Below are 12,465 nucleotides of genomic sequence, written 5' to 3' on the forward strand. Positions count from 1 at the left end.
AAGTCACTCTCGTCTTCCGCCATACGTTGGGCCATCTTTGGGCGCACCAGTCAGTGTCGAGAATAACACCAAATCCTTCCCTACCAGATGCATCTGTGAACATAGCCAGTTCAGGAGACCCTGCCCAAGGGGCCCTCCAAACTACAGAGCCGTTGAAATCAGCAAGGAATGTAGCCCACATCTTCAGATCTTCTTTCATGCCTTTACTAAGTCTCCCCAAATGATAACTCTTACTGACTTTAGCGGACGCCCTTGCCAACCTGCGCGCAAAGACCCTTCCTGCCGGGATGATTCTGGCGGCAAAGTTGAGTTTCCCCAGCAGACCTTGCAAGAAACCTAGCGTCACCTTGTCCTGACCAAGAGCCAAAACAATGGACTGGGCCAGATCCCGAACCTTGTCTGCTGGTAACCTACACTCCCCTTTCACCGTGTCAATCTCAATCCCTAAAAAGGTCAAAACCTGCGCAGGCCCAACTGTTTTACCAGTCGCTAATGGAACCCCTAAAGTAGTAGTGAGTTCTTGAAACTTCTGCAATGTCTCGCTGCACTCTTTAGACCCCTGTCTCCCTACAAAAAGGAAGTCGTCGAGGTAATGAGACACCCCACTGATCCCGTAGCGGGATTGCAACGCCCACTGCAGGAAGCTGCTGAATGCTTCAAAGTTTGCGCAAGACACTGAGCAACCCATCGGCATGCAACGATCGTAGTAATACTTTCCATCCAATTTGAAACCTAGCAGGTGTTGACTACTGGGGTGCACCGGCAACAACCTAAAGGCAGATTCTATGTCCGCTTTGGCCAACCACGCCCCTGCTCTTCTCACCAGATCCAAAGCCACATCCAGCGTGCAGTAAGAGACGGAGCAAGACCTTACCTCTAACCCATCGTTAACTGATGCTCCTTCAGGGTGAGAGAGATTGTGAATAAGCCTGAAAGCCCCTGGCTCCTTCTTAGGGACAACCCCCAGCGGTGACACCACAAAGTTTTTGAAAGGTGGTCTGGAAAAGGGGCCACCTACTCTACCTAGTAATCTCTCCTTCTCTACTTTGGATTTGACCACCAGAGGTAACTCCCTAGCTGATCTTAAATTTTCAGCCTCTCTGGGGGCCCCGCAGCCCACGTAGGGTATCTTAAAACCTTCACTAAAACCAGTAAGCAGCAGGAGCCTGTCGCGTCAGAGCGGGTAATTTTGCAAGAGTGGTAACATATTACTCAAGATCACAGGCGATGGCCCCTTACTAACACTTGCTGAACCTGCAAGTTCACCAGGGACCAAATCAGGGGGGGGTGGTTGACATAAGAAGGAAAGGTGCTGGGGCTATTGCTTGCTACTTGAATCTTTTGTGGGCTTGGAGGCTCCCCCTTGCTGAATGATGCAAAATCCTGCTGAATGGGAGCCCCCACATTTGTTGCAGGAATGGGCAAATTTACAAGACTTTCCCCAGGCGCAATGACCTGTGTTGAAAGAGCGACAAATGGCTGGGGACGACCTCCTGAAGGACCCTCTGTTGCCCCCTCTATTCCTGTACCCACCCCGAAAGGACTGCCTATCCTGCTGCTGTTCGCTACGCTGCATGGAGTTGTTAGAGTCCTTACTTCCTTGCTTCTTGTCCAAGGCCCCCCCATTGTGAAGCAGATTAGAGCCCATGTGGTCCAGCCACAGCTGAACCTCTTTCTGGTCACATCTCATCTCAGGACACAAGGACATCCTTCTCCGAAATTCTAAGTCGTATGTCACCCAACCTTGACCACCCCAACGAGCGGCTTCTTTTCTTATCAGGGTACTGTACTGGACAAGCGCCTGTGCCTGCTCAAGGTGTTTCTCTAATATCACCCCCTGTAAAATAGCAAATGCATCTAGCCAATTTTCTATAGTCTTTTCTGGCCACTGTTGGTATTTGGTCTTTTTATCCTCCTCTTTTACCCCGGCCTTCCTGACATCAGTCCCTTCCTGACCTAACAACAGTAGCGAGAATATATCAATCAATTCCCGCCTCCATATCAATTCCTTGGCCGCTAAAGGGACTTGCCATGCCAGGTGACAGTGAACTGACAACAGGGGTGCAGCCGCTACTTGGGGCTCAGGGTTAGGAGTGATGCTGTCAAGGGGACTAAGCCAGCAGCGCTTCCTGCAGACGAAATGGTATTAGATGACACAGATGATACCACCACCCCCTTTTCTAAATCGTTTTTGGCCACTATAGGTGTGGCAGGGTATACTCAGACATGAGTCCCTTTCTCACTGCTCCATCAGGATTCAAGCAAGCTGGGCCGAAGAAGGCTGAAATGCCAGAAACCGGTCCCCGGTAGCTTGTCTCCTTTCTGGTGAAGAATTGGCTTGGTAGTTTAGTCTGCCCTGTTCCCATGATGCACTGGGCCAGGGACAGACTGATTTGCATACAGCCAGGTTCTGAGCTGGGATGGGGCAGTGAGATAAATAACGATGATGGATCAAGCCCTGATCTTTGGACTGGGTAAGAGTGGTCTGTTTAACTCAGACACTCTGTTCATCACCACCCCCTTTTCTAAACAGATGATACCACAGCACCACTCCCCAATGTAGGAGCCATAGACGTACCGGAGATTTGAGCGGGAGTGACCACCCCCGTGGCCACTGGGGTCACAGTATCGCTGGCGATGGCAGGCGCCCGTAAAGCCGTAGGAGCGGGTGCCTGAAGGGGGGTAGGTGACACAATGCTTCCGCTCGTCAGCGGCGTAGAAGGGCTCGCCAAAGCGGCAGGGGGGTTGAGCCCCTGCGGAAGAGATGAAGTAGAAGGCAAAGCTGCCGACGGCGGAGCGCCCCACACAGAAGCCGCAGCCTTTGCTCCCCCAACATTGGCATCGGTCTACTCACAGGCATGGCGGTCGGGGCCGGAGGGACCTTGGCTCTAATGAGCTCTCTCATAAAGTCTTTAAGGGAATCTGACAATAGACCAAGGTCCTCCCGAGTGGCATAAATGGGCTGGACCAGGACATGGTCCTGGGGAGCAGCTATTGAAACACAAGGCAAGGCGTGTCTTGGCGGGGGCTCGATTTGTGCGATCACAGTTCTGCTTTTGCCTGCTGGAGAACTGACGACACACAAGGCAGAGTGTGTCTTGGCGGGGGCTCGATTTGTGAGATCGCCGTTCTGCTCTTGGCTGCTAGAGGGTCTGGTGGGAACTCTTTGGACGTTTGCTTCTTCGCTCTTTTGGATGATCTAGTCGGACCAACCTCCTGCATTTCTGAATCGGACTGGGGTGCCTCGCAGATGACCACAGAGTCCACCCCTTCAGCCTCCTTCAAGAGCCCATTAGCCCAGGATAGACCCTTGCCCTTGGCCATTCGAATAAAGGCTGCCCACTGTGCCGCTTGGCTCGCATCAGGCAGCAAGTCATCCACCTGCGACATCTGGGAGAATAGCGATGAGGATCCCTGGCTTTCCATAATCGACGGAGGATCGGTTCAAAATCTGAGGGTAGGAGGATAAAAGAAAATGAGAAAACGACCAAGCACTAGGGTGGCACGGGCGAACCTGCACGGGCCCATTAACGACCCAGACCCTGACCCCCCCTACTTACTCCATTCGAGGAAACTAGGCGTGAGTTAACTCTGGACCCGACCAAAACTTCACTCTCGCACTGCTGAATGTATAGAAAGAGAGGTTTAGCAATGTAATCATACAAAGTTTGTCCATTAGTTCATGCCATCCTATACTTGGCACCTCTTTGCCCACACCCACAATGCGTTACGCCCCCTGCCCCTATTATACCTGCTCCTAATACTGTTTTCTCGGTCCACCAGAGCATGTATTCTTCGGGCACTTCTCTCTGAAATTAGAAAATGAAATTAGACTCGCACCACCATATTTTTACCTCATAGGGCGCTTACTGCCCACAGTAAGCCAAGCCTGCTTACTTATGCTTTGTTCGTAATGTCCAATTCAGCAACCTTCTCTTGGTGGTGGCCTGCAGCAAAAGCAACAAGAGCATTAGTTCTTCCACCGCCCCCTCCCCCCATACACACGGCTCCAGTAAGCATAACAATTATAACATCTGAAAATTACTCGGCCTATACTCTCCCTAAATTTGTTCCCCCTGCGAGAAAAGCAGACAATAATAACCATGATTGCCCCGTATACCTGCGCCACCTCGTGCGTGACCAATCCGGGCCGAACAATGCGTGTTGACTGCCCTGCAGAAAGATAAATCGACACATCAGTCTCCCCCCTTTCCCCTCATTCAAAAAGCCCGCCCACTGCTCACCTCCCATATAAAACCAAACCATTTAGATATGCACAGGTTAATATTAATATTGTTAAAACTGCCGAACTCTTTAAAATCTTCATGGCTGTCTGAAAACATTATTACCAAAATAATTAAACAAGTGTACTCATTTAGACGAAGAAAATTATTAACCATTTGCTACCTCGTTGTATTGTGGCTCACCATTTCCATTAATGCTTCAATTAATGTAACATTTGCTTATGTATTTATTCACTTTATTATGTTTACATGTATCCGCTCTGTTTTTATTTGAAGCGCTCTGACACCTTGGGTTAAGTCTGCGCTATATAAAATGCACAAATTAAATAATTAACTAAATCAACATCATCGATCACCCCAAAGAAATGAACACGTAAAAGAAAACATCCAGCCCGGGGGGCACGAGGGGGGGAGGGTGGGGCGGGGAGTGCAAAAGTGAATCGCGCGTGCGCGCTGGACGTGCATGCTCTGATGCGCTCTGACACCTCGGCTTAAGTCTGCGCTATATAAAACGCAGAAAATGAAATAACTAAATCGACATATCGATCGCCCCCGAGAAAGGGACGCATAAGAGAAAACATACAGGCCGAGGAGGGCGAGGGGGGGAGGAGGGGGTGGGGGGAGTTGGGGGGGCAGGATACAGTAAATCGCGCGTGCGCGGGGGACGCGCATGCGCAAAACGTCTGGCCGATCCGCGGCCATTAATCGCATCGGGCCGCACACCACACGGACTGCCACCTCATTGGACGGCCTCCACGGGCAGCCCAGGGCCCCCTGGACGATGCTCGCCGGCCCTAGAAACCCCGGACACTGGCTGCACGAACCCGCCCAAAGGCGGGAGAGGGGTGGAGCGAGCGGACTAAAAATTGACCCAGCATAGTCCCATACTGCCCCTTAAAGAAATGTGTGCGGGGGGCGAAAAACTACGTGCGCCCCCCTGCACGGTGACAAAACCGTGGGCCATGGCTGGCCCCTCACAGCGTGAGAAATCCCGCACAGTAAGCAAAATGTGAACCCCTTCAGGCAGCCAGGGCCCTCCCGCATGAGCCCCCCCCAATAACAACCAACCCAGGCTCGGCCCCACCGGGAGAGCGGGCCAGCGAACGGCCGCCACCGCCCACTACCCACAGCAGGGCACGGGGAGGAAGACGAAAGGCCGCCAGTGGAAGCGACCCCGGCCGGAAGACCCCGCGCCGACCGCAGGGAAAACAGGTACCCCGCAAAGGCACCACGTCCCCTAAAACAACCCGCAACCCTACCTGAGGCAACTCCCAACTCAACTACGCCCCCGGCAGGGATGGACAGATCTGATACCCCGGACAGCCGAACCCCCGTTCCAGTGAACACAAGACCACCGCAACGGAGAGCTAAAACCCACATCCCAAGGCAGACAGGAAAGCGCCCCTCCCGAGCCCCCCCCCTAAAACACGGCCACTAAGCCAGCCCCGATGTACACTAGCACGCCACCCTCCACAGTTACACCAAGTCCCCAGTCCTCACCTGAAAACCAAGGCCAAAAACGCCGGGAAGTCTTCTAGGCCCGCGATGCGGGATCAGCCAGGGGGAGGGGGCGAGGGTCAACTCGCCGCTGCCAAGGACAAAGAGGGTGCTTCACCCTCGCCCCCTAGGCTATATAGCCATTCATCCCCTCCCCCAAGGACAGGAAGTGACATCACGGGGGGACCACTGGTCTCCCCAACCACTAGACCGCTCAGGGTCTGTGCCATCCTATGGCACTAAGGGTGGCCGCCCTCGTAGGTGGCCACCTTTGGTGTCCCGGGGCAGCCTAACAGTGTGCTGGGTATGTTAACTTGGGTTGAATTTAGTAGTGCCTGTGTGACGCACACACACTACTAAACTCAACCCAACCACTGCACCTCTGTCTGTGGAGTAAAAAGGACTACTGTTATTCGTGAGATGAGGTCACCTCAGCAACGGCAGTTGTGCTTTTTATCTGCAGAACAGAGGTCAGAGTGCACTGTGCAGAGCAGAGAGACTGACTCTGTCTCTTTATCACAGATGTTGTATGCAACGCAGGCCTGGGCTGCCTGGCAGGACGGCCTTCTGATTTTGTTGCTGGCAGGGTGCTGATTTTAAAAAAATAGGCCCTAGTAACAAAACCGGCCTCCTGGGAAGAAACCGGCCTCCACCCCTTCCGGCCTTCTGGGGGATTGCCTGGTGCCCAGCATCACCAGTCCGGCCATGGTTGCAACCAGTCCCTGGCACCTACTGTGCCCAGCCTCTGGAACTAGACCCTCTCACACTGATGACTTAGGGCTTAATTACGAGTCTGGTAGTCCACAGACCGCCAGACTCATGATAGCAAGGCGGTGGCAGTCTCCCAACCGCCCTATTACAATATGGGCGGCTAGACCGCCATTGCCCCACTTCAGCCACAAAGGAACCACTGTTCCCTGGCAGTGGTGCGGAGGTGCAAAGACAGTAATATGCTTGGTGGGACTGCCACGGTCCCGCCAAGCATATTACACGTTTCCTCCACTATGGTTTTCATGGTGATTTCCCCACCATGAAAACCGTGGCAGAGAGGTAACGACGCCCCTGGTGCCTCACGCCCTGTTGATGCACACAGGGGGGCACAACATGTGCCCCCCTGTGTTCATGCACACCAGTTCCTGCACAGCATGGGCTTTTACAGTCCATGCCATGCAGGCATTGTTTTTGGTGTTCCCATTGTGGTGCCCATTTACTGAGGCACCACCGTGGGAATGCCAAAAACCAGACTGCCAGATAGGAGGAAACTCCTAATCTGCCAGGCAGCCTGATTAACTGGTTTGGCGTGCAGGAACAGGGTGGACCCGGCGCTGCATCGCAAGCTCGTAATCAGGCCCTTAAAGATCATCTGAGAAAGGGATTGCCTGTCTTTAAAGTGCCGCCTGTCTTCCTGCTCAGTTTCACTATCATAGTACAGCCAAAAGTGCACATAACAATAGTGCAGTTGGATGATGGATAGCTAGAGGTGGGGGAGGCAGGTAAGGCTCGACCCAGAGGCCCCCCTCACCCCTCCCCTATTAAAATGGAAAGGTAAAACAGATACCCATCTAGGGCTAAATCACACAACATGAAACCTAGAATTGATCCTGGCTTCCCCACTTGACTAAATTGTGTGTTCCTATGCAACAGGTTTATTTCACTGGGCCTACTTTTTCCTTTATCATCACATTCCAGAGCGCCTCGAAATACATCGGATGTTCTCTGTACAAAGTCCTCTCATATATGTTTTACTAGATTTAATCTGATTCCATCTATAATAACAATCTTGGCCACGTATAGGGTATTTGACTATAGGTTCACTGATGGTATCATTGTCACGGTGATAGGGAAAGTGCATGATTATTTCTAAGTTTGTGTGTGTTTAAAACTATCACTTCTAATAAATTCCACCCCATGCAGTCATACATTATATTATACTGAAGTGAAATGGTCTCGTAAGGTAAAGATAAAAACGTTTTTAATTTATGAAGAGTCTTTATCATATTTTAACTAGGGGTGTGCAGAATTTTCTTTCACGTAATTATATGAAATTCTGCAAAAATTAGGTGAAATGCAGTACTGGCATTCAGCTCTACGTTTTAGCATGAAATGAGTCCTGGCATCCATTTTGAATGTGAGGATGCAGTTTCCACTAAAAAAATGGTGCAATAAAAAACAAAAGTCCCACTAACAGCAGCTGCTCGCGTTCTGGACATTTCCATTCTTTCTCTGCTCCCCTGCTGAAACTTTGCCACAGCCACACATGAATTTTACATAAAAAGTGTAATGCCAAATTTGCAGCTCGTTTGCTAAATGATTTACGGTCTAAATATATTGTTAGTTCGGCTTGTGTTATGTCTCTTAGAGCTAGGACAAACCCTTGACTAGGCTCTGCCTATCAATTTGCTGCCTATAGATAGCTGACGTTTCTTTCACTCTCTGCCTCAATTTTTTTTATTGTTATGTCCCACACTATGAAATGAGGTTTGCCACGGTTCAGCGGTTTACAAGTAACATCACCTAACAAGCTCCATGACCAACCAAGCCTGGAGAACCAAATGTTCCACCGTCCTGCGTTTGATGGGAGTTGGCAAAGCGCCACCGGTATTTCAGCGGCTGCGTTATTCAGCCTTGTCAAATCCTCATCTCGCGCCGTTGCGGGAGGGCCCCCCTCATTGGCCGGCTGGGCTGCCGCCTGTGAACGTACGTGGGGAGAAGGACAAGGCGCTGATATGCATATTCGGTATCCCTCATCAGCAGCAGGACAGCTGTTTGGGAGCTGCCGTGGACGGAGAGAATCAGCCCCTGTCACGACACTGTCACCAGCGAGGCCGCAAATTCACGTTTCCTTCCTGGAACCAGAGCACCGCTCAGGCACGTGGCAGCTGTTGAGGGGATAAATACTCAGTGTTGTCTGAATAACATGAGTGAACAAAGGGGAACGCAGGATAATGCTGCGGGACATCTACTGCTGCGAAAGGCCGTGACACAAAATGCTTCAGTTATTTACAGGGCACAATAAAAAAATAAAAAATAAATAGTGGGGAGACTAAACAGGTTAGGCAGTATGCAAGTGAAATAATGACGCCTGCCATCACAGTGCATGATGTCACGACGACTGACATTGCCGATGACATTACAGGAAGTGACATCACATGAAGTGACATCAGATATTAAGACCTCACACATATGTTTATCTGGTAAATCATGAGTATATTTAAGCGCATTATGACATTTAACAAATGAGATTTGGACTTGAGGCTGTGCCAAGAAAGAGGCGCATTCCCGAGGCAAAATCTGTGCCTCTACTAATACATTTATGATAGACGGCTGAAATGCCAGAAACCGGTCCTCGGAAGCTTGTTTCCGGTCCAGGGAAGGCATGGCATGGCAGTTCGGGCTGGACTGTTCCCATGAGGCACAGGGTCAGACTGATTTGCATTTCGCCATGTCTAAACTGGGGAGGCAGAGTGGGCTAAAGAACGGTGATGGATTAAACCCAGATCTGTTGACTGGGTTTGAGTGTTTGATTGGTTCAGATGCTCCGTCCATCGCCACCCCCTTTTGTACCGCTTTCTTTGCCATAAGTTGGCAGGGTATGCTCAGACATAAGTCCCTTGCTCACTTTGCCACTGGATTCAAGCAAGCCGGGCTGAAGACGGCTGAAATGCCAAAAACCTTTCCTCGGAAGCTTGTTTCCGGTCCAGGGAAGGCATGGCTTGGCAGTTCGGGCTGGACTGTTCCCATGAGGCACAGGGGCAGACTGATTTGCCTATGGCCATGTCTGAACTGGGGTGGCAGAGTGGGCTAAAGAACGGCGATGGATTAAACCCAGATATGTTGACTGGGTGTGAGTGTGTGATTGGTTCAAATGCTCCGTCCATCGCCACCCCCTTTTGTACCACTTTGTTCGCCATAAGTTGGCAGGGTATGCTCAGACGTGAGTCCCTTGCTCACTTTGCCACTGGATTCAAGCAAGCCGGGCTGAAGACGGCTGAAATGCCAGAAACCGGTCCTCGGAAGCTTGTTTCCGGTTCAGGGAAGGCATGGCTTGGCAGTTCGGGCTGGACTGTTCCCATGAGGCACAGGGTCAGACTGATTTGCATATGGCCATGTCTGAACTGGGGTGGCAGAGTTGGCTAAAGAACGGTGATGGATTAAACCCAGATCTGTTGACTGGGTGTGAGTGTTTGATTGGTTCAGATGCTCCGTCCATCGCCACCCCCTTTTGTACCGCTTTGTTTGCCATAAGTTGGCAGGGTATGCTCAGACATGAGTCCCTTGCTCACTTTGGCACTGGATTCAAGCAAGCCTGGCTGAAGACAGCTGAAATGTCAGAAACCGGTCCTCGGAAGCTTGATTCCGGTCCAGGGAAGGCATGGCTTGGCAGTTCAGGCAGGACTGTTCCCATAAGGCACACGGTCAGACTGCATATGGCCATGTCTGAACTGGGGTGGCAGAGTGGGCTAAAGAACGGTGATGGATTAAACCCAGATATGTTGACCGGGTGTGAGTGTTTGATTGGTTCAGATGCTCCGTCCATCGCCACCCCCTTTTGTACCGCTCAGTTACTTACAGGGCACAGTTAAAAAAAAATAAGTGGGGAGACTAACCAGGTTAGGCAGTATGCAAGTGAAATAATGGCGCCTGCCATCACAGTGTATGATGTCACGACGATTGACATTGACTATGACATTACAGGAAGTGACATCACATGAAGTGACATCAGATATTAAGACCTCACACATATGTTTATCTGGTAAATCATGAGTATATTTAAGCGCATTATGACATTTAACAAATGAGATTTGGACTTGGGGTTGTGCCAAAAAAGAGGCGCATTCCAGACGCAAAATCTGTGCCTCTACTAATACATTTATTTTTTAAACCCAGCCTCAAAGAAATTGGCAACAAGGAGACGCATGGTAGTAGATGTGTTATGCTTAATTCGTTGCAAAGTCTGCATTTTAAAATATTTGATTGGGTTAAGGTCTCTGCTGTAAAGCTGTCCAGTAAATCTCAGGGAATTGTGAAAACACTGCAGTTCAACACATTTATTGGAGGGTTCAGTGCTTTTTGAAGTTCAAGCTTTGAATCAAAGTAGTATAAGGTTAATGTGTCTCCTGAAAAGCACATCACATAACATGCAGATGACAGATTTTTTTTTATGTAGATAGTACCATTGAGTTGGGTACCAACAGCCATCTGTTACTCAGCACCAAGATACAGGTAGTGGTGAACGTGCGCTTTACAAATACACATGTTATGTTATAGTAAAGTGGGTTACTGCTTTTTACAGAGAGGTTATTTTGTTACTTGCAGTTCATAAATTGTAATCACAGCGAGCACAGTGAGCTTTGAAGTACATGTGACTCCTACACCTTGTAACCCAGTCTCATGTAACTCATCTTGTACATTGATTTACACATGTACATCATTTATTGTTAATGATAATGTGTATGTTACGTAAAGAGCTCGGGCACCCTACCTTGGGTTGCGTAGTGCTATTAAAGAAATAAAATAGTGCTATTGAAATTGTTATTTGTGTATATACTGGGACAGACCAACACATCTGACATTCTTACAGTGCATGACTCTCTTATATGTAGGGACTGAACAAAGGCCTCTCTTAAGTACCTTTGAAGAGATAACAAGCTGTGTACCTGTGTTTCCTTTCGTGGCATATACATGTAAGTGTGATTCCAGGCCACTACAGTCAGGATATTCAAACAAAAGGAGGCCTGATGGCTTCTTAACTTTGGCCCAGCAAGAGGTGAAAAAAAAACTCCCTCGCTGTCTGCACATTGCTGCCGGAAGTGGAAAGCAGACAAAGTACATTCGCTACTGAACCTGCCCTGGTGTTTGAAAACTACACCGGGAGAAGTTCAGCATATATCTGTGGGGCCCAACTTCTTGGCAGGGGGGACAGAGTCCACCTTGTGAAAATAGTGGGAGGGCGCCATGTACCTGCGTGTACCCCCGTCTTCTACCCTGGTTACTTACTAGTTCTCTTCATTACTCCGAGTCCTAGTCCTCCTGGTTCCAAATCAAGTTACCCTGCTTGAAAGACTTTTTTTTGACCTTTGCTTTATTATAGCTTGGTATTCAGAAAGGTGAAAGAGTTAGTCCATTGTTTATCCTTGCAGGAAAAGGAGGTGCAAAACATGAATTACAGCTAAATATGGGCGGTTGATAATGCAGAGAAACAAAAAAGAGGCGAAAAGAAACAAGCAACTAAACATAAAAAAATGAAAGAAGGAGAAAAAAGGATTGCGAAAGCAAGAAGCAAGATGATAGAAGAAAAAAAGAAAGAGATAGATAAATAGATACTACCCAATTGCTGTCTGATCCAAGCCTCTAATCTCTTCTAAATTAATGATGCTTGCTCTAGACCTCAACCTTAGCTGGTCCATGGCCTTACATAAAGGCGGTGTACTGCACATTCCATTTACATCCCACCTCTTTCTCCTAAGAACTATAGTTCCTCCCATCCCTGGGCTCATAAAGGATCCTTGACCCCTGAAGACATTCTGTCTTTCTGGGTCTGCTCTGCTGACCTTAATGTTTGGTGTCTGGCCTCAGCTCTCTCTATTATATTTTCCTTTATTTTTAAATATTGTGCCGCTTTCATGTAACAGTACAATCAGTTGATGGGAGATGCGGTGAGGCCTCAGTGTCTGTTCTAAGGGACCAGTTCGGACCTGAAAGAATCTCATGTTTGTGTGTTAGA

This window comes from Lissotriton vulgaris, chromosome 9 (genome assembly GCF_964263255.1).
Source record: "Lissotriton vulgaris chromosome 9, aLisVul1.2, whole genome shotgun sequence".
NCBI lineage: Eukaryota > Metazoa > Chordata > Amphibia > Caudata > Salamandridae > Lissotriton > Lissotriton vulgaris.